At 39.4% G+C, this 22,194-nt stretch overlaps 1 protein-coding gene across 1 annotated transcript in view; it reads right to left on the bottom strand.

Annotated features, from left to right (window-relative positions):
- The window catches only part of LOC104925305 (protein phosphatase 1 regulatory subunit 29), a 208,862-nt gene that overhangs the window by 136,285 nt on the left and 50,383 nt on the right, over positions 1-22,194 (bottom strand). The window contains exon 2 of the mRNA XM_027282861.1: positions 18,751-19,088. The gene's annotated coding sequence lies outside the window, so the exon portion shown is untranslated. The remainder of the gene's footprint in view (positions 1-18,750; positions 19,089-22,194) is intronic.

Here is a 22,194-nt window from a genome sequence, read left to right on the forward strand (position 1 = left end):
AAATGTCAGTTGTTTAATTTGTTATTGCAAGCCGTAAGGAGCTGTTCAGTAATACCCGCTCATGTGATCATTGGGTAGTCAGGACTTTTGGAAGGTTATGGAGTATTAATTGCTTACTTTTCCTGCCTTTGCTATAAGATACAGAAACCTGTTATAAAATATATAACCTCGAAGTTTCTCAAACTCTCCATCTGCCTGGCAGACAGTGAGCTTGTTTAGCACAACGGGGATAATCACACACACACGCTCACACATATCCACAGACAACAATAATCCAGTGTTTGTTATGTTGTAGGTGATAGGCTGTGCCTGGTGAACCCAGAGACTCAGAGTCCATATTAGATCTGGATGGCTGATCTTCCTCACCAATTTACTAGACATCTCTTTTCTCATCTCTTTATTCTTTCTCTCATTAATTTCCCTTTTCCTGCCTTCGTCTATTCCTATAAACCTTTATCCCCTTCTCCCTCCGTCCACATATCTTTTCACTGTGCCTGTTTCCAGCCTTTCAGCAAGCAGACAGCAACGTGCAGGAGGTGGACAATCTCAGCATGATCAATCAGACAATTAAATTTATATTAACTTGCAAACATGTATAGTATCTGCTTTGATCATACGTTGTGCCTGGGGGGAAAAAAAGGAATCATGTTTTCCCCTCAGGGAAGCTGACTAAATATGTTATACTCCGAAAGGCGTTTGTCCACTTAATTCCATTTCTAGGTAATTTGATAACAGGTAATTACTTTTATGAGTGAACTGTGTCTCCAGGTCCATAAACTGCCAATGACGGATGATGGTAAATGTTCAGTAATCCCATAAAACTAACAGTAATTTGGCCGTTTATTAATATTAAGCTGCAGGAGTTCACTATATGTATTTATTCATGCATTAGATGATGAGTCATGGATTAGTCATGAGCTAATCAAGTGGTACCCTCATTATGGAATGTAACTAGTAATTTTCTTAATGGACTGCATATGATAACATGAGATAAATGAAGATCCGTCTATGTCCTATTAGGTTAATTATTACCTCTGTGTAACATACTGTATGTATGCTTTATTTTGTTGATCTGTTAGAATCCTGAAACATACAGATATAGGAATGCAATGAACTAAAACTGTGAAGAAATTATTAATGAAAAAGCAGTTTATGGAGGCTAAAACCTCTTTGAGATCTTGGATCTTATGTAAAAAGACAAACAAACAAAAAAAACAAGAATAAGTGCTGTAACATTCCACTTTCCTTTCTCATTTTGGTATGTTTATACAATTTTTTGCCGTCACATATTATTTTATCTGGTGTAACAACTCAATTGCCGGCGAGAGTCTGTGAAGGTAATTCTAGTCCGTTTCATCTTATCGGCCCATAGAGAAAATAATGGGATTTCCACAAGAGCTGCAAAAACCAAAGATTCCGGAGTAAAGAATGCTTTTTATTGTCACTTACAAAATGAATGGAGGCAGAGGAGGGAAGGAAGCTTTATAAGGTTGGGAAGCCTTATGCGAAGATCAGGCTACACAGTCTTTTTGTCTTTCAAGCCACTGCCTCAGATTTGCTGAGCCATAATTTTTTTTGGGCAAAGAGATTTGACACACTTGTTGGATCCTGCCATGTTGAACAACTTTCATGACATACAGGTGATCAGGAAAGAGGTGTCATTGACTTCACTGTTCCCCCTCACAGGAGCAACAATGTAAGTTCAATTATCTAAACACAGTTTTATGACTGAAAGTGAATTTGGAATCCTCGATCTTCATCCAGTGTTTTTCTTTTTTCTCCAAAAGGGGAAGAGGTTGAGTGTGTGAGTTAAAGGCTCACTTTGCCTTGTTGGAGCTGAGTGTGGAAAGGTGCTCTATTTTTAAACCAGGCAAGAGATGGTAAAAATAAAAAAGCTGGCTTTTTAAAAAAAGTGGTATTTTTTTAGGACGCTGTGACATGTCCCAGATGCTGCGTCAGTTGTCTTTCTATTGCAAGGTAAAACTTAAGTGGACTCACTTTTGTACCAGGAAACTTTCTCTATTTTCCCATTGCAAATGGGACCCTTCAATGGAAGCAGGATTCTTCGCTGAACACAACATGGAACTGCTGAACAGTGGAGGATATGAAGGGATGATTATGATGCAGTGTTTTAACTCCATATTTTAGTATCTGCTCACAGAAAAAGTACCAAGTTCAGAAGCTAGGTACAACTTTTACCAGTGATTGATGGAACAGTGACCCATGGTTTTGGGTTTCTGGTTTAGTATTTCCTTTTTGAAAAAGTTTTTCCTTGGGTGTCTTGTGTTGTATATATGTATCATATATGTATGTTTTTAATTTGGTTTAGTATTATTGTGCATTTATATTTACATAAATTGATTCATCTGCTCATATAACAGATTAATTGTAATTTAGCAGAGATTATTTGACATCACAAAACAATAGTCTAGCGTGCATACAGTGCTGAGACGAGTAAAAAGATTGGGGAAGAGAAAAATCAGTTCTTGAATAAGACAGTGCTAAAACAAATGAACAATATATATGATATATGATATACCTTTAATCTCACCAGAAGAACTCTTTAGGATTAAAACACCTGAGTGGACTTTCATCATCTGATATGGAAACATACCATTCCTCTAAAATACAGAATAACCCAGATATGTCGACTCCAGTCCAGGAAAACTCAGCCTGAAGTCAAAGACTTATTTAAATATGTTATCAGCTGGGTTACATCACTGTTAAGCTGCACCTAACTTTCCCAAACACCATCACATTTTCTGATTGTGGAAAATGAAAACACTTACATCATGTCACTGGTTTCACAGATTGCTCATGGTGTGATCACACAGTCATATACAAGGCTTCATCAGAGAGCTGTCTCACTCATGGACCCATTAGATTTATCTGAGATAGCTGCTGAGTCAAGCTGCTCATGAAGAAAATTATTCAAAGATGGTGTAAAGGCAATTCCAAGATTTATTTCAAAATACATTAAACATGTTGGGAAATAGTTGCTGAAAACATGTGAAAAAACTTTAAACAATATATTACTGAAATGTGGATTTATTTTGAAAAATATCTGAAGTTTACATGGGTCGGTAACTGCATCTCCCTGGGCGTGTGTAACCACCTGCTACATGTGTGGCGGTGTTTTTTTGTTTGTTTGCTCATTGCTCAGTTGCTCATTTTTATCTGATTTTGACACCTAATTTCATAAACCTGTCTGTATTTTTAATCATTCAAATTTGGCTGTGTGGTTAATAACACTTTTTTGGTCTGACAAACTCAGAACACAGAATATTTATTCTGACTTTACACAGATTTTAAGCTGCTTGAAAATTTTGTACTGTTTACTGTAAAAACCAACTGGATGCAAAAGAAATCTCACCACTCATTTGATAAAATGTTTTGAATTTGGGGGTGGGTGTTTATTCAATAGGCATTGGAGCATTTGTTGCATCTACTTTGCTCAGTTTTCTTTGTAATCTTCAGTCTTGTTTGCAAAAGTTATCTTATATTGCAAGTAATGTTGCACTGCATCTATTTGCATCTTTCACCCAAAGGTCAAACTGGTCGGTCTCCACGCAACAAAATAACATAATGCATGTTTCATGAATCTGTGTCTGAAGATAACATGCTACACTTGTCTCACACCGTGGGTCAGGGGTTGAAATTGTTGAGAATCAATTTCCCTATGACCTTTCCCCACCCTTACATGTCATATTTAATGACAGTATTGGATCATACTGTGGACATATGAATATTTAGTGCACTTGGTGTGTTATTGTCATCATCTAGCCTGTTTGAGTGTCTATGCTCTGCTTACTTTGGGCACAGTCACTCAGTGGTGGACAGTGTAAAAGGGTCCAGACTTCCAAGCACTTGAAGAGCTTTCACATATATCTGGTTTCTTTGTCCTTCTGCGTTTCAACCTCTTCATACATCCATTCACATATTGCATGCCACTGATTTTAACCATTTTTGTCTTATAAATAAGAATCTCCTTTTATTTGGAAAGGATAAGGATAAGCTCTTTGAGATGCATTATCTTGTTTTTAAATGGTCTTCACAGTGGTCGTGACCGAGAAGATCTAAACTTTGGGGTTGTCATATGAGGTCAAGCTTACAAAGTTTGTTCAATGTTAAAAGAACAATTATGATTGCAGTGATAATTATGTTTACACTGTATTGCAATCATTTTATTGTTGCTGTTGTCTCAGTTGCACTTTGACTTGTTGCATCAGGTACACACTTCCTGGGGGAGATGTTCCTATATGAACATCATAAATCCAGTGCTACCAAAGTCTGTTGACAGCCATCTGTGTGATATCAGTTATTTTGGATCTGTTGGGTTTAGCGAAGTCAGATAACTCAAACACAGCCTGACTGTGACAGGCTGTCAGGCCTTTGGCAGCATCAGTCCCACACTCACTGAGCAGCACAACCATATGCACAACAATTTATCAAACGAAGACACGGCACAAATATTTTATTTACACTTACAGCTTTATCTTCCCTTTTCACCACCTGTTTTCTACATGCTTTCCCCCTCAACCTCGTTCAACAGATTGAGTAGTTAAAATATCTGCTCACCAGATGTTAAACTGCCGGCTAATTGTGCTCTAGAAAATAAATGCTCAATGCTGTAGACCTGTTGCCCCATTAAGATCAGATATATTTCTCATGCACAGTCTTAAGCACTGGTGAAATGTCTTCTTTTTTTCTTTTTTTTTTTTGACCTTTGGCTAACGCATTTAAGTATGTAAATATATGCACACATGAATGCGTCCTTGGTGATGTATAAACACATGTAAGTACTATCTCCATTAACCGCTATCTCTCTGTTACTGTAGCAGCCCCAGCCTCCAGGTTTTTAATGATTCTGTTAAGGTGATAAGTGTGATTTGTCATTTTACAGATGCAACATTCTGGCCTCAAGGACTGCAAGAGCGCCTACACAAGTTTTCACACACACCACCCAAGCACCATATTCATAACACGCATCTCCATCATCGCCATCCTCCACGCATTGTGCCGAGGGGAGTCTGGCCGGGTGTCTTGTCTGCCCATGTACAAGAACTCTCTCTCTCTCTCTCTAGGGCGGCCATGACAGGAAATGTCTGCTGCTTGTTAGATAGATGGCAGTGACCCTGAAGGAGGAGGAGGCGTTACACTGAGTAAGGAAAGAAAAGAGAGAGATCCTCCAAGAGCCAGCAAGACAGAAATGAGAAGTGGAATGAAGGCACATAAAAAACAAAAAATATAGAGCCGACAAGGCAAATGCAGTGGACCAGGTTTGCCATTTGTAAACTGAGAATACGATGGGGAAATCAGAGTGGGGAAGGTGAGGAAATAACGTGCTACCATCCCTGTATTTATGATTGTCAAAGAGTCTTGCAACAATCTTGATCACCACCTCCTTCTGGACTCTAGCAGCTCATGGCCCACCATTAAAAAAGTGGCTCACTTGGGGTGTCGATCAGCTCATTTGGTAGAGCATCCGCCCCATGTACGAAGACTGAGCAGCAGCCCGGGGTTTGAATCCGACCTGTGGCCCTTTGCTGCATGTCGTTCCCCATCTCTCTCTCTCCCCACGTTCCTCTCACTCTTCAGCTATCTGTCAAAAATTAAGCTTGAAAAAGATCTTTAAAGTAAGAAAAAAAAAATTGGCTGACTTCAGCAGCACCCTCCAAAGATTATTTTCAAATACCTGAATATGAAGTAGGGCATGTCAATATACCTCTGCAGAACTTTGCATTTTGCTTAGTTGTGACTTTGCATTCTGGAAAAGTCACCTGAAGGCTTTGTTAAACATGCTGATACCTGCACTGCCAATGTACCTGGACAGACAACAGAAAACTATGGGAGGCATTAGCCCACATAAAGAAGACAAGATTGATTGTCTCAGTGTCTTGAGTTGTCATGTGATGTAAATATAATCTACATAAAACCTTTACAGATACTAGTTGATTAATGAAAATTGATGGCTCTGTGTGAAATGTTTATTGACAGTCATCCACTGGATACACAACTTCCTCAGTGACAGATTGTAAGGGTCAGCACAGATACATCTCCAACACCAATGCCAGAGCCTCTGAATTCCATTTCCATCAGTAGTGAGGCATCCAAGCAGGTTGACAGTTTCAAATACCTTGCAGTCACACAGGACAATAAACTCGCACTCACACACCGCTGGCAAAATTCTGCCAGCAACGACTTTCACAAACACTCTCTGTTGCCCACCACCTTCTGTCACTGCTTTACAAAAGCATAATCCATCCATAACACCATGCTGTCCGTCTCCAACAACCGCAAGTTCTCCTGTATTACACACACTGCTGCCAAAATCATTTGTCTCCCAACTGCCAACCTCTCAGATCTCTACAAGCCATCACCCGCATAGCACTCGCTATACAGGACATGCTTTTCTACACTGTACTCCAGTGTTAAACTTCATAGCTTGCTAATCACAATTCTGTTCAAGTTTCTTTATTATTTAAACACAGTTCTCTTCTCTTTGACAGAACTATCACAAAGAAAACTTGATTTCAAATTAAAGTCTTCTGTTCATGATTTTTCAACTTTTTCAGTGTCGCTCCTAGGAAATCAATGGGACAAACTAGATGTGTTACACTTTGTTTTCTAAAAAAGAAGAGACTAAAACATGTGTGTGTGCTGTGATGTCGGAGTGCAAATGAAAGTCCAACTTTGTCTTTTGGATCGACTGGTTTGGTATTTGTGTCACCTTATTCTCAGAACTGTTTAGTTTCTGACAATGCACCAACGCAATTGAGAAAAAGTGTTAGACATTCAGAGCTCCTTTTTTTTATTTTTCTGCCCTTGAAGACTACAATTGTTGCCATGAAAGAATGACAGAAATAGAAACTGTCCTTTTTTATCAGCATTATTGCAATATACCTTCTGGTCACCAACAGCAAGACTGAGCCCAATGCAACAAAGCAGCAATCTAGTCTGTAAGCAAAGAAGAGGTTATGTGCTCGGACTTTGATTGACTTTGACAGAGTTATTGGAATTCACACTCATTCGAATTACATTACATTACATTACATTGCATTTAGCAGACGCTTTTATCCAAAGCGACTTACAGAGGAGGACATAAGCTGAGAAAGGTGTAAAGGAGCACAGAGTAGTTGTTAGTTTTGTTAGTTTTGTTAGGCAGGGAAGCATTCTCGAAACAGAAAGGTTTTTACAAGTTTTTTAAAGGTAGAAAGGGATGTTGCTGTTCTAGTAGCCGTTGGTAGGTCATTCCACCATTTGGGGACGACCACAGAGAAGAGTTTAGAGTGACCTCGCTTTGCGAGAGGCGAGGGTACAACTAGACGGTTTGTATGAGCGGAGCGTAACGCCCTGGTCGGGATGTGAGCCTTTAGTAAGACGCTGAGATAGGCAGGGGCAGATCCTGAGATGGTTTTGTAGGCTAGCGTCAGAGCTTTGTGTTTAATTCTGGCAGCTACAGGCAGCCAGTGCAGGTCGCTGAAGAGTGGGGTGACATGTGACCTTTTAGGTTGATTGAAAACCAGTCACGCTGCGGCATTCTGGACCATTTGCAAAGGTTTGATCGCGCAAGCAGGTAGGCCAGCCAAGAGCGAGTTGCAATAATCGAGGCGGGAGCTGACTGTAGCCTGTATCAGGAGCTGAGCGGCATATTGGGTCGGGTACGGTCTGATTTTTCTAATATTGTACAATGCATAGCGAGATGACCTCGCTACGGAGGAAATGTGCTCAGAGAGAAAAAGACGATCATCTAGTACGAAGCCCAGGTTTTTAGCAGCATGGTTAGGGGTAATAGTGACAGTACCAATTTTCAGGTTGAAGTCATGGCAGATTGACTCATGGGCAGGGATGACCAGGAGTTCGGTTTTTGACGGTTTTAAATGTTGATCTTATTACTTCACACTTGCCTTTTGTCAGTGTGAATCCATGAGTTTTTATATAAATAAAATGCTTCTGTCCAACCATGATTTGCAGTATGATAATGCCCTGCCAGTCTTAGAAAACAATGGTTCAATAGAAAACATAAGCAGAATGTCAAAAGTCACACATTGGTGCAGATTTAACTGTATCATACAATGTATACCATGAAAAAAGAGGGAGGTGGTGAAATGGTTAGTAGCTATATGAGTTATAGAATTCACTAACATGAAATAGGGCTTCAATAGGAAGGACAATGAAAGAAAGAAAGAAAGAAAGAAAGAAAGAAAGAAAGAAAGAAAGAGCACTCAAGGTGAATCATTATGTTGATATGAATTAATACCTGTGGCTGTATGCTGGAAGAATGGATCACCAATCGGTCAGAGAGAGAAGTGAAAGCATAAGGAAAAAAAGAAGAAAAGAAATGGGAGAAGAGTGACAGTAGTTTAAAATGAGAGTCAGACACTGTAGGTAACCGAACAAAGACAAGGTGAGGAAGAAGGTGAAGGAGAAAGGTGAGAAAATAACAGGAAGGAGTATGTGAGAGACACGGATAGAGAGAGTGATGACAGAGAGAAATTGTGCAGGAATTTGAAAAGAAAAATGGTCAAACTGAGATATAAACCAACACTGTATTTAGGAGAATCAGCAGAAGTCTGTAAACATATTTGTGAGTAAGATTGTGTTGCTCTTATCATTATTCTAACCACCACACATATTGTGGAGTGGCAAAACTGACATGTACTATATTTTTTAAGATATTGATTGATCTCTTGACATTTCCCTTTCTACTCCTTGACATCAACTCCCAATGGCATTGGTAGCTGTCAGAATCACTGTCAGATTTCATGTTTATGTCTTGAACAAGCTCCAACTATCTAACTACATGGATCCCACAAGACAAAAACATAATCTATGAAAAAATAATCATCAGATGATGTTGTTGCTTATTCTAGCAAGTCAATGCCCAGCAGCATGGTGGCATTTGTGGCTTTTTAGACTGACCTGCCTGCAGTCCAGACCCATACCCCAATGAAAATGTGTTGCGCATTATAAAGTGCAAAATATAACAACTGAGACTGCTGATTGGACTGCTGAGCCGATGGTGATGTCATGATGATGTCAGACATTACACAAGAATTGGAAATAATTTCACTTTCAAACCTTCAACAATTAGTGTCCTCAGGTCCTCAATGCTTGGTGATGTAATACAGCGGTAAACATGCTGCTGTCACAACTTTTCTGGGATGTAAGCAGTAAGTCAGAGAGTATTTTTTTTACAAACAATAACATTTGAACATTAGATATCTTGTATTTGTTGTGTATTCAGCTGTACTTATCCTCAAAGATTGAAAAAACTATCGTATGTAAAATATTTAAGAATGACGTCAAGGTAAAATAAGGTAGCTAGGTGAGGACACAGAAGAGAGAAGAAAAGGACAGTTGTCTCAAGTGATCTCCAAAATGCCATCAGACATCATTCGTTTGAAATAAAGCATTTGAAAGTGAAAAGTGACGTCCCTTTTTTATCTTTTACTTTTGGGAAAACCAAAGGTTTGGCAGGCAAAGTTTTACAAGACTGGCGGGTTGAACCCCTCACTACAGCCCCATAATGGCGAGACTGCAGCCCTGAGATAAGAGTGGAGCCCTGCACTGACCTCTGAAAGATAGCAACACAAAGAGAACAGAAGATATCAAGCAATGCACCTGAGACACAGAAACAGAGAGGAAATCAAAAGGCAGGTAGAGGAAAAGAGAACAACCAAAAAGAGAGTCTGGGACATAATAAAAGGTCATCTGTGTGACAAAGTGAAGTAAATGAAAGGAGACAATGTAAAGTGGTAAAGGGGAAAGAGTCAGGTGATCGAGGACCATGGAAATGAAACAAAATGAAAGGGGAAAGACAAGATGAACAGTATGAGGAAGAATCAGAGAGATCTCAGAGAGGTCTGTTGAACAGCGTGGCACAAGTCTACCAGGGCTAATTCCTGGCTTGTGCCACATGTCTTTGGCATTAAAGCGATTTGGATGGTGATTCTGACGAGACAGCATGGATAAGCAAAATAAACCGAGAGCTAGACATGCCAAGGGTACAGAGCCAGAAAAGGAAAAACAAAACCGAAGCATAGGAGAGGTGAAGAAGAATGGCTGGTGGTGACATTCTAAAAGAGAAACAAAACAAAAATCTGAGAAGGAACAGAAAAGAGGGATGGCAGAAAAGAGGAATAAGGAAGATAAGAAGGAAGAGGAGAAACGATGAGCTGACCTGATGATGGCACTAGTACAAAACTGACACCTGAGTGGGACATGAATGTGTCAGGATTCAAGCCCACAGGAGTATAGCTGAGTGACTTTTAATGGAAAGTGTAGGCTGACAAGCTTACATGAAATAGCAAGCAAACAAGGCTGGCAGGCAGGTCAAAAATACATCACAGTCCATTTACAGCTCATGGAGAGGGTTCTACTGCATATGTGGGAAAAATAGTATAAAATCTTTTTTGTGCAAAGCACACTACCTCAGTCTAAATGTTTGCACAACCAAGCGATCAAATATGATTAGCCATTGCTCTGCTACTGGATGGGGCCAAAAAAAGTCCATAAAAGCTGAAAGTGGGATTTACAACATGTCTTCCATGTGGTGTGTTTGCAAATATCAACTTCTGATTTGCATTTGCTATTGCCCTACCATTCAGAAGAGCAGAAGCAAAAGAGATTAAAAAGCAGCACAGGTAGTAAAGCCCACCTCTTGCTGGATTTGATTGGCCACCTTGGCCATGTGTTTGTCATTGACAAGTGGTACGACTCCACACCTGGCAGTGAATAGCTGAGAACATTTTAATTTTCATGCATGTCTAAAAACTGCTAGGAAAAAAACAATACAGTAGGAGAGTGCACACGCACGGAGGGTCAAACCGTAGGAAAACAGTGGTTTTGCTGGCAACTTGGTGTGATTTCTGGCTTAAGAGAAAGTGAGCTTAATGTAGACCGCTTTTCAACTCTGCTTGAGGCTAGAAGCTGAAGGCTACTTTAAATCTGCAAGTGTCGGCAGGCGATTTGCATTGTGTGTAGCATAGGCCGCAAGTTTTGACAAGGGTAAGAATGTGTGGATATATGAAGATATCTCTATCTTTTTTTAACTCTCCATTGAAGCACAATAATAAATCTTTGTAAGAAAACAGACAGCATGAGCATGCATGCTGTAGTATGAATCCCAATAAGCATTGGTGTTATCAATACTTGCATTTATAATACAGACGTAATAGTAAAAACAAAAGTAGAGTGTGTGTCTAATACTGACTACATATTTTTAGTTGCTGTACCCCATTTTATATATTACAACTTCAAGTTTCACAGTCTCTATCTAGTGAAGTCAGTTTGATAAAAAGTCAAACTGTCAGTTAGGTTTATAGAATATCAGAATTTAAACAAACACACCATTAAGCAAATGTACGCTAGGTTCTTTGAATAATGGCACAGAACAAAACAGGGGGATAATTGGGAGGAGGATTTGGGCAGGCAGGAAGCCATTAGATTTTCTTATTAAGAGAGTTTGACTCTTGGTCTTTAATGAGATATATCACAACAAACAGTAAGCTTATAAAGTGTCACTTCACTTAACGTTTCCTCTAAGTCCCACAGAGACATGCACACACACAACTTCTCCGACTGAGATGCCACAGTTTGTGAAGCTGTCGGGGTCCCAGACACCAACGAACCACAGACAGTAAAACAACAGTCTGCTAAGACAATGATTTCAAAACCCAAGGGTTAGAAGTCACTGGAGCATCAGCAAAAACAAGATGGAACTCCTCTGGGAGAGGCAGAGAAGAGAGAGAGTTGGGGACGCAAGCAGGGAACAAATTAGTTAGAGAGAAATGAGGAAAGAGGGCGGAGAACAGATTTTAGAGGGGCATGGAAGAAGGTCAAGGAGGTAAGAAAGATCAGATAGGAGGTTGATCAACAGCAGACAGGAAAGAAAGAGTAGGGGTGGTTGTTTTGAAGATGAAAACACCGGGAAGGAAGGATGAGACATGTGGAGGAGGAGGTGGGGGAGGCTATGGTCTTGTTTGGACAGTCACAAGTTTACAAGGACACTGTCTAGTGAGGCTTCAAAAAATATCTTGTACTGTGGTTCCAAATCGGAGGCTGTAAAAGGGCAGACCTGCCATAAAGTGATGGGGGGGACAGGGAGAAAGATAAAACATAAAAAGTGAGAAAAATACCTGAAAATGTTTTATAATTCACATAATGCACATCTCTCAATTAAATCAGTTATTCTCCTTTTTCTTCTAATCCTCATTTTGTCTCAAACATAATCGATACTCGTCAGGAGCAGACGCCAACTGTACTTGTTGCTCTGTGACACTGCTTCTTTCCATTTCACATGTCTCTGCTATTGTTTAAATGCTTGTGTCCCTTCTTTCCTGATAAGGTTGTTCGTTTAATTTTGCAACTTTAGATTGTTTCATTTTGGGTGAGCCCATTCTTCAGGTTACAGGAGTAGAATTTGTTGTCACTGCTGGAATTGAGCAATTAAAGATGATGTCTTTTTTTTTTTTTTTTTTTACCCATTGTATCTATTTTAGGGCGCTAAGCTAGTTTTAATTTGTTTTTTATCAGTTTCTCTCATCTCTCTCCAACTTGCTCCTGTTTTCACTCTCCACTGCCTTTTATATATTTAGTTTTGGGGTAATAGTGGAGCCCATCTTCATTTTCTCAATTTCTGGAATTTAAATATGATTCTTTCTGTGTGTACCTCATCTAATTTTTATCTTTTTTTACACTTTCCTTCATTCACTTTCATTATTTCTGTCTGTCTCCCTTTCTGTCCATTTCATCCTAGCTTCCCTTCCCCAACCTCTACATCCCCTGTGAAAGAGCAGACCCTTTAATAATATACAAGCTACTTGGTTTCTCTTGGCAACGGCAGCAGATTCCTACAGGATTCAATCACGGCAACTCTAATGAGATTAGCATGGCTAATGCACACTGCTCTTCTTCCCTCTGTACCGCCTTACCTCCATCCCAATAGGCACTCCACATGGCAGGAGGGTACCCAGGATGTGTGGGTCGATTGCATGGTGGCTGAACTGTAGCTCCCCGGTTCCACCTGGACCTCGCCACAAGGGTCCAGAGGAAAAGGGAACATCCCAGGTGAAGGGGCAACAAGAGAGAGGAAGCCAAGCGAGCAGAGCCTCCTGATGAAATTTGGCTCATGTCAAGTGTGTCTATGTGTGCGGGTTGCGGTAAGGTTGCGTGGGGAGTGTTTGGCAGCCGTCCATAGCCCCTCCCTGTGTTCAAACACCCATGGTAGAACCTGGCACTCCAGACCGGCAGAATGGAGAGGAAGAGTGGGAAGGAAATATTGGATGGATTGAGGGACGGTGAGATGAGAAGGTGATGAAACAGATTAGTGCGACCTCCTGGGGGTTTAATGTTGAGCATGCCTAGTCAAATACTGCGCCACAATTCTCCAAACACTGGCTTTTAAAGCGAGCACACACACGCACACACACACACAAAATTTGCAGCCTATACGTTTAGTAGCTGCTTTTATTCAGTCTGACTTGCGACGATTGTAACAGTCGATAAGCTTAAAATGATGTACCACCAACATTAGAAGCAGTCAGTGATGAATGCAGGAGTGTAACCAATACACACACACACACACACACACACACACAGGTACAAGGAAATAAAATAACAGAGATGCAAAGGCACGGAGAGAAAGTAGCATGATTACATCTATTTTATAGCCTTTGTTCTTAAGTCGTGCCGAGATCTAAAGCCTGTTCCAATTAAGTGGATGCAATTCTTCACTGCTTTGATCGATTTGTTAGTCAAATTAGCTGATTTGTTAATCTATCAGTGAAGTGAAGATGCATTACCCAAGGGACTCAAAGACCTACATTCAACTTCTGGATCTATAACTCAGAGGTTCCCGACTGTCCTTCAGTGACATTATATCACTCAGAGGTTTCTAAACCCATCATTCAACTTGAGACAAACAGTAGCAGTTAAAGATGCATCATTCTACACTTGAAATTAAGATTTAGTACTCAAAATTAGGCAGAATGAAACGTCTGAGAGAAAGTGGCTTATTATAGTAAGTGGAAAGGTGTAAAATGCTCCAGAGGTTGCAATAATGCACAAAAGCATGTACATGTGCACACACTCATAGTCCAAAATCTCCAGTTATTTCTTCCCAAATCATCACCATGGTGATCAGGAGGATGTGAAGTGAACAGCAAGGCGTTGGGAGGTGGTCTTGACTTCTTTCTTACACACACACACACATTTGCCCACACATGCACACTCAAATATAATCTGTGTCTTTTACACATAACAAAATCAAAGTGGTCTCACATCAACACACACACTAGCCCATCGTACTGTCTCACACAAACACAGACCTCACAAACCGACTGTAAGTTCACACGTTCAGCACAAACACACCCATATTTATCCCCTCACACACCGAGAGAGATATACTGTGAACACCAAGGACAATTTCTCCACACGCACACACATTCACACTCACAAACCAGTCTTGCAGCCAGCCATGCACACACCTTGGCACACACATACATTCCAACCCAATTCTACCGGTTAGCCTACAGTCAATGTAAATGCATCCAGACTTAACACACACGCACACACACACACACACACACACACACACACACAGATGTGACAGATGAATGGTGATGTGTTGTGTGCTGCTCAAGGTGAAGACTGCGCAAACCAACCTCAGGCTCCAGGAGGATAAACCATTTAATCAAGTCATGTCAGGATCACACCAACAAGCTGCATACTAAAAAAGATAGAGCAGATCACACTCCTCTGCCCTGCAGTTCAGATACGTATGAGCCGAGCCACACCATTAGCCACTTCTGATGAGGAAAACTGACCGATTAAGTTTAGGTTTTTTTTTTTCCAGTGAAAGAAATTTCAGTAAATTTATTGCCTATGCCAGATGTCTTTGACACAAAATAGTCCCATTCAACTTAATGAGGCAGTAAATCTCAGATTTCATCAGGATAATGACCAACATTACAAGGATGCATGTTGTTATAATATTCATATGATACATTAAAACACCCAAATGCCTCATGCATGCATCATTCAAATGACTCTCTGGTGTATGAGGACCGATTTTTGCTAGTTGAACTTAGGACCAACAAGCTAGAGAGTCTAAACAGTGTGTCATGAAGCAGGGTCACTCAACAGGGATTGATTTATAAATGCAATGCTGCTGCAATCTGTTATGCAGGAAGTGACAAAAAAAGCTGGAGGTACACCAAAAGTTATAGGCACGGCTGGCTGTGAGAACGAAATTATGCAGGAGTTCAAAAACATAAAATAGATTCATATGCTTCCCAGGGAGCTGGTACAAGCTCCACGACTGGCTTCATTACAGTTGCTATGTGAAATATGCACTTTCATATGTTTTCAGTTCTGCAGAGCGCACAAATTACAACAGAGAGTACAATGATGGGAAAAAAAATACACCCATTGTGAACTCCAACAGAATACTGTGAACTGCAGTTAAAACCACAGTCAACAGAGCAAGAAAAAAATATCCCATGTAAATGCAAACTCCTGTTGTGTTTAGTCTGTCCAAAGTGCAATGTTCAACCAACATATTTTAACAACCTCTTAAAATAAAAATAAAAAAAACAGGGATGTTTTTGTCACAGCAACATTTCTAAAAGGCAGAGTAGCTCAGGCAGAAAAATCTCATTGACTGAAGTAAAATGGTCCCAATTTTATGGCCAAGTAACATTCAGAGCTGTGTGAAACACTGAGAGCCCCCTTGGTACAAAACTAAATTACTTGTTCATAAATATGTCAAACGATTCAAGTGAGATTCCTTTTTGTGATAGGATTTTATGTTAGGAACAACTTTTGATTCATGACTTTGTAGTAGAAAATCTGACTTCATAAGAACAATGTAAAACCCATTCTGTTGTCACTTTTTAACAACAGTTTTAAACAGCTTGAAGGCTGATTATATTAGGTGCCAACTCTTCCATGTCAAGTCCCACTTATTACCACCATCACTCACATGTTAAAACCAGGGCTTATCTAGGAATTTATAGCAACACCTTTTAACCATGAACCACACCTGACTGTAACGTAATGTTGTAATGTTCTTCTGCATTTAAGCCCAGTTTAGACCAAAGATTCACAGTGGGACAAAACAGTTTTGGAGTCAATCAGCTGGTCATTTTGGGCAAAGGAGAGAAAGAATCCCCTTAACGATAAATAAATAAATAAATAAATAAATAAATAAATAGCATGAAGCAATGCCTAAACCCAGCAGTAAAATGCTTGAACTTACAGTTTGCTTTATCAGCTCTTTGCTGGATTCACCACCAGATTTGACTGACTTGGAAGTTTTTGTAAATTTCTCTCATCTTTTATGTTTTTTAGCTGTTTCATCAACACTGGAAATGCAGCAGTACCAAGTAACTCACCATGACTATGACTCATTCATGTTCAGACACTGCAAATTATACCAAGATACAAAACAAAAACAAAAAAAAGCAGTTATAACAGAAGTACAAAGAGTTGTTGCTATGGAGATGATATACTCTCATCTAGTCATATGGCTGTAAACTGTCAGCTTTCAGAATGCTGCAGACCGACAAACTGCAAGTAGTTTGTTGGTCTCAACTAAATAGCCATACTGAAGGTACTTACTGCATAAACTTTGAGAATATTCTGATTTCTCAAAAAGTGCATGAGGCAGATGATCAGTATCAAGAGGGTTTAAACGTGCAGCTGGCCATGTTGGTATGGAAGGTCTTTATTACACTTCTCCTAGTTGCCACCATACACCCATCAGCAAATGAAAACACATTTCAGCGCTTTAAAGAGACTTGAAATGTATCTCAGAGTTTCACAACTGCAAGCATTTCTATCCGGTTGCATCAAAATCTGATGAGAAATGTCCAAGAGAAAACTGTTGACAGTTTGTCATGAGTTGAACACGGCATGAGGCGGCATATTGAGTACAGTACATTGTTAAATAATGTTAGGTGTTTAAATTTTAACATGTTTTTAAACAGTTATATTAGGAAGGCATTAAATGAATGACAGAGAATACGGAAATTCAAAATAGACCAGAAGGTTTTTAACAGATAAGCTGTCTGAGAAAGAAAGAGACAAAGTATTTTTTTTCAGCCTCATGGAGCTTTTGTAGGTGTCTTTTTAACTTTAAAAATGTAAATTAGAAGCTGCAGTTTCACATAATAACTAAAGCTCTAACTAATTTGATTTAATATGTGTTTACCATATTTCTAAGCAAACACATCGGTTGACAAACACAACAGAATTAAAACTGGAAAGAAGTATATATAAATATGCTGAAAATGTAAATCTCTATGAATAGAAACATAGAACCGTTGAACACTTCACACCAAAATAGTTGTTTATCGAAATGTTTTCCTCTTTTAACCAAAATGAGTGTGGGTGGACTAATTGAGCGTAATACTTTTAAGTGAAATGTGAGCAATTTAAACTGCAAATGCGTGCTTTACATAGCACGCCAACAGAATGATCTGTAGGTAATTGTCATTGCACATCATATACTTCTAGCATCATTAAAAGCATAGCAGATTGTGTCTGTCATTGTGACTGTTCTCAAACCATGTCCACACAGAAGAGGCAAGTGGCACACAGAGGTTGTCTGTAGTTGAATTTAACACCAAAAGATTTGTGTTTTGAATCTTGGTTAAATGAGGTATATGCACTTCTTGGAAATTGGAAATTGTCTCTTTGTTTGGCTGCTCAGGATTTGAGCTTATAATCAATCAGATAGACTAATTATATTATCAATGTTAAGAGTTTTTAACGTCTATGTGGTATAGAAATATAGTGCAATGATTTTCCACCTTATAAGCTCTTGAAATGAACTGAAACACTGCATGCATTGAAATCTATATATGATTTTTATCTTATGTTCTTATGTTTAGTGCTAATCAGCAACTCTACAATATAATTAAAGGATACTGCAATGACAGATTTATTCATGATACATTGAAAAAAAACAGAAAAAAACAACGAATTACAGCAGAATAATGCAGCCTGCTTTCCTCCCTGTTGAACTAGGACAGAGCCTACATTTGCGATGAAAGATTTTAACCCAGTAAGGTCTTCAAAACAAGAACACTTTCATAATATCTAAAGTGAGACAGAATTGTAGAGGACGCGGAGGATGCTCAAGTAAAGCCAAAATAACTACAGTTTATCGGTTGCTGCTAAAATATGATGCTGTTGTTTCCTCTAAATGTCAGCAAATTTCATCATTATGTATGATGGCAGCATAAAACTTTCGACTTGACCTTGACACTGAGTCAAAGCTGCGGATCTGTTTCCACAAAAATGACAGATCCAAGAAATATATTCAGTCTAAGAAGTCTTCAACAGCTTTTTCTTCCTCAGCACAGTTCAGAACACCATCCCAAAATCCAGTCATGCATACGGATCAGCACCTGCTGCTATGGCAACAGGCATCCCGCTTTTCCAGCCAGGCTAGTTTGGCCAGAATTGGTCGTACCATTTAATAAAAAAAAAAATCCTTCACATACCGCTGCTTTTCGCACTGAAATGCCATTGGGCACTGTCAAGTGCTCTTGCTGAAAAGAGCTTCAGTGGGTGAGCCATCAGCTAAGGCTGGCTGCCCTGTCAAACCAAGCCCAAAGCACTGGACTTATTAGAAACACCATGCCTCACTAGAATAAAATAGGAGTCAAAATGACAGCTGGTCTACACTAGAATATAAAGGGGTTTTATACTGGAGAGAACAGTGTGAATTGACTCACTCACCTCTACTTTAGTAGATTAACTGAACTCCAGAGAGAGGAAAGGAGAGAAGTCCTGCCCGTTCGAGGACAGACTGGGTCGAGCGTCAGCTGAGCCTGCTGCAGACTGAATTTGAATATGTGACAACGAAGTTCTTTAGATGTATCAAGAATGTGTCCTTTTAAATGATGAATCTTCAGCTATATTTTTCCAGAAGGTGTTAAAACTGTAGTCTTGTTCATCTGTGTGTGCTGTGGTTGAATTGGATCTGATTCCCCTTTTGTCCACTCAAGCAGGGAAACAGATGTCCCAGCAAACGGTTCTTTCTCCACTGGCCAAAGCAAGAAATCTCAGAAGCAGAGCTAAAAGGAGAAAAGGAGAAAGGAGAGGCAACAAGGTGTTAATAAAACTTGAAATTACTTTTTACTAAGCAGGAGATGTAGATAAAGATCAAATCAATGCAAACTTAAATTAACCAGACAGGCTTGATTCAGTGCACATACCCAGTGACCTTTTCCTGATTGAAAAATGTTGTTTGGTCCGATACTTCCTAATATTTATTAGCAAATTCCATACCAGATTATAACTAGATTGTGTCTGATTATGTATGCAGGTACTGTATCTGTGTTTGACTGATAAACAGGCAGAGAAGACAGCTTCACCTTTCACATAAATTCACTGCTTTCTAATTTTAAGCAGGAACAGACTTTAGGATCATTAAAACCTACAAAGAGGATGTACCACCTATAGGAGGTATAGATCATTTATTTCCATCAACATTTGCAGATTTCCTTTTTACCTTTGACAGTGAAAAAGAAGCACGCTAAACTATACATATCTGAGAAAGTGGACACCACACACAGCAGATGATTGCCTATGATTACAGTAACATTGCCCATAGTGCCCCTGTATAATCATGTGAGAATGTGACAGATTATTTCCCCACTATACCAAAGGGGACATCAATTGTAATATGTTCTTTTGTACAATTAAGCTGCAATATGTGCAGTAAAATCTGATTAACAGAGTGGAAACTGTGGTTAAAGCACACCAGTAATAATGTCAAGTGAACTGAACTTCACCTGTGTGATATCTCTGAAACCTAACTGTATTAAATTAAAAAAAAAAGTTTTCTAATTAAAGACTGCACTGTAAACCAATGAAATTGACTAGTAGGTGTAATCAGAACAAATTCTGCCTTTAGCGTACACTGAATGTGATATCCAGTTCTCCACGGTGTACAAAGATATCATCATACTCACGACTGTAAAACTCACTGACTGAATAAACCAAAAAAGGTCTTCAAGGTATTCCTCACACTTCTGCATTGGCTCTCCAGCCAAGGCACTTAAAAGTATGCCTGTCTGAGACTTCTCTTGGACAATCAAGCTGACTCCACTTATACTATGTCATGGGACTTTTGACTTTTTGATCAGAATGCAAACAGTTCTTCAAATTAAACGACAAATACATCCCAGGAGACAATTACATTCCAGAAGAACAAATATACATGATCCATACATGTATAAGAAGAAATGCACTTGGCCACCTCAAATGTCAGAGCACAATGACACGGGTCAGCGCCAATCCGTTTGGTATAAAAGGGGCGGGGCCATGGCAGCATTTGAGAGATATTAAGTGGTTTCAAGAGAGAACAGGGCTGAAGACCTTTTTTCTTCTTCTGCATGTAAATCCTCTGGCTTTAGGTAAAGGTTAGATCAGAGAGGGTCGACGGGAACGTGTGTGTTATAGAGAGAAAAATGAAAGAAAAAAGGAAGGAATAAGAGGGAGGATGGGTTGGCAGATGCAGAGAACAACGTTAAATGTCAGAAACAGGAGGTTACTGACTGTAACCTCATGATGGTCTCGAGAATGTGTGGAGGTGGCATAAATATGAAAGCACAGGGTGGGAGGTGGCAAAGAAAAAAAAAATGTAGTGAGTGATAGAGAAAATGACTTCATGTCTTTGGTTTAACTGAAAACCGAAAGATATGCTTTGAAAAAAAAGGAACTGAACAACAAAAGAAGCTTTATCAAGGCTCAGACACAAGAGGAAGTGTTTTAAACAGCAAATTAAAAGACGCCGTTAATAAGTGAGAGAAGAGAGAAAGGTGACAGAAAGGGTATTATTTGAAAGCCAGGCCAGCTTTCTCTGAACAGAGCAGAGGAGTGAGTAGAGAGTGTAGATTCGGGCCAAAATAAATGGGCGAAAATTATGTTTTGATCCACTGCAGTGCCCAACAGAAAGCTTGAGGCCATAATCCATCAAGCAAGAGAAGAAGAGAAGTAGTGAGATATGGCAGGGAAGGAAGGGAGGGTGGACAGTGAAGGACAAGAGGGGAAAAGGTAAATGAAGTCTGGGGATGAATGAAGAGTCAGAGACTTAAGAAGTGAAGGCTGCCTGTTAGACAGAGATGGATTGACACAGAGAGCTAATAAATAATTTACCAAGAAGAGATGAGGCGTTAAGTCCTCATATATGCAAAATAGCAATGGTCTGTGCCTGTGCAAATCCAAATGGCACAAACTAAGAATAATTTAAATTCAGCCACATCCGGCGACCAAATGTTCAATTAGTTTATTTTTTTTATTTTTTATAACAAATTCATCTCAGTTCTAAAACTTTTTGTATAGTCTGTCAGCGAATCAAATCAAATGAGTGGGTTCTGTATTTAAAACACTCCTAATTGGCTGAGCATCTAAACTGATAATGAACTGGCATAATGTGAGCTGGATCCTTATGTTTCTTTTTTCATTTGGTGACACAAAGCCTGTGAGGCCACTGAAAAGAAAAATCTCTTTGGTCCAATTATCCAAAATTGACATTTTAGTTGAATCGTAGAAATGTTTTGCCGTGTGCATTAATCTGTGCAAACTGGTTAACTAGGGAATACACAGGACTCCAAGATATAATAAGTGTTCAGTATCATAATGAAGGCTGAATTTGAATATCGAATACTAATTGTCGAAGTTAAACCACACAGTTGTTCTATACACAATGATGGATGTTTACAATGGAGTCCATGGACAACTCTTACTTGTATTACCATTAACCCTCATTTTCCAAATGAGTATAGCTAATGAAGTGTTTGTTTATAGCCCAGTTAATCTGACTACTCAGGTTTCAGCCGCGTCAAAGCTCTTTTCGGTGATGTTGCAATATTAATATAAGAATGTTGGCCAATGCTACAAATGTATGGCCCATGTTGTAGTAAACCAGAATTATGCTTTAAGCTCCCTCCACTCCCTTGAGTTCACTTTGAAGAAAGAGGAAAATGTAACCTACAGAGCTAATGAGAGAGAGGGAAGTAAGAGGAAGAAGAGGAAGAAGAGGGGGTTAGTATGAAGGAGAGTGAGAGAGCAGCTACGGCAGAGAGTTGGCAATGAGTGGAGGAGGTAGACGGACTGTGTAAGATGAGAAAGAGGACAAACACACACACACACACACACACACACACACACACACTC

This window comes from Larimichthys crocea, chromosome X (genome assembly GCF_000972845.2).
Source record: "Larimichthys crocea isolate SSNF chromosome X, L_crocea_2.0, whole genome shotgun sequence".
Lineage (NCBI taxonomy): Eukaryota > Metazoa > Chordata > Actinopteri > Sciaenidae > Larimichthys > Larimichthys crocea.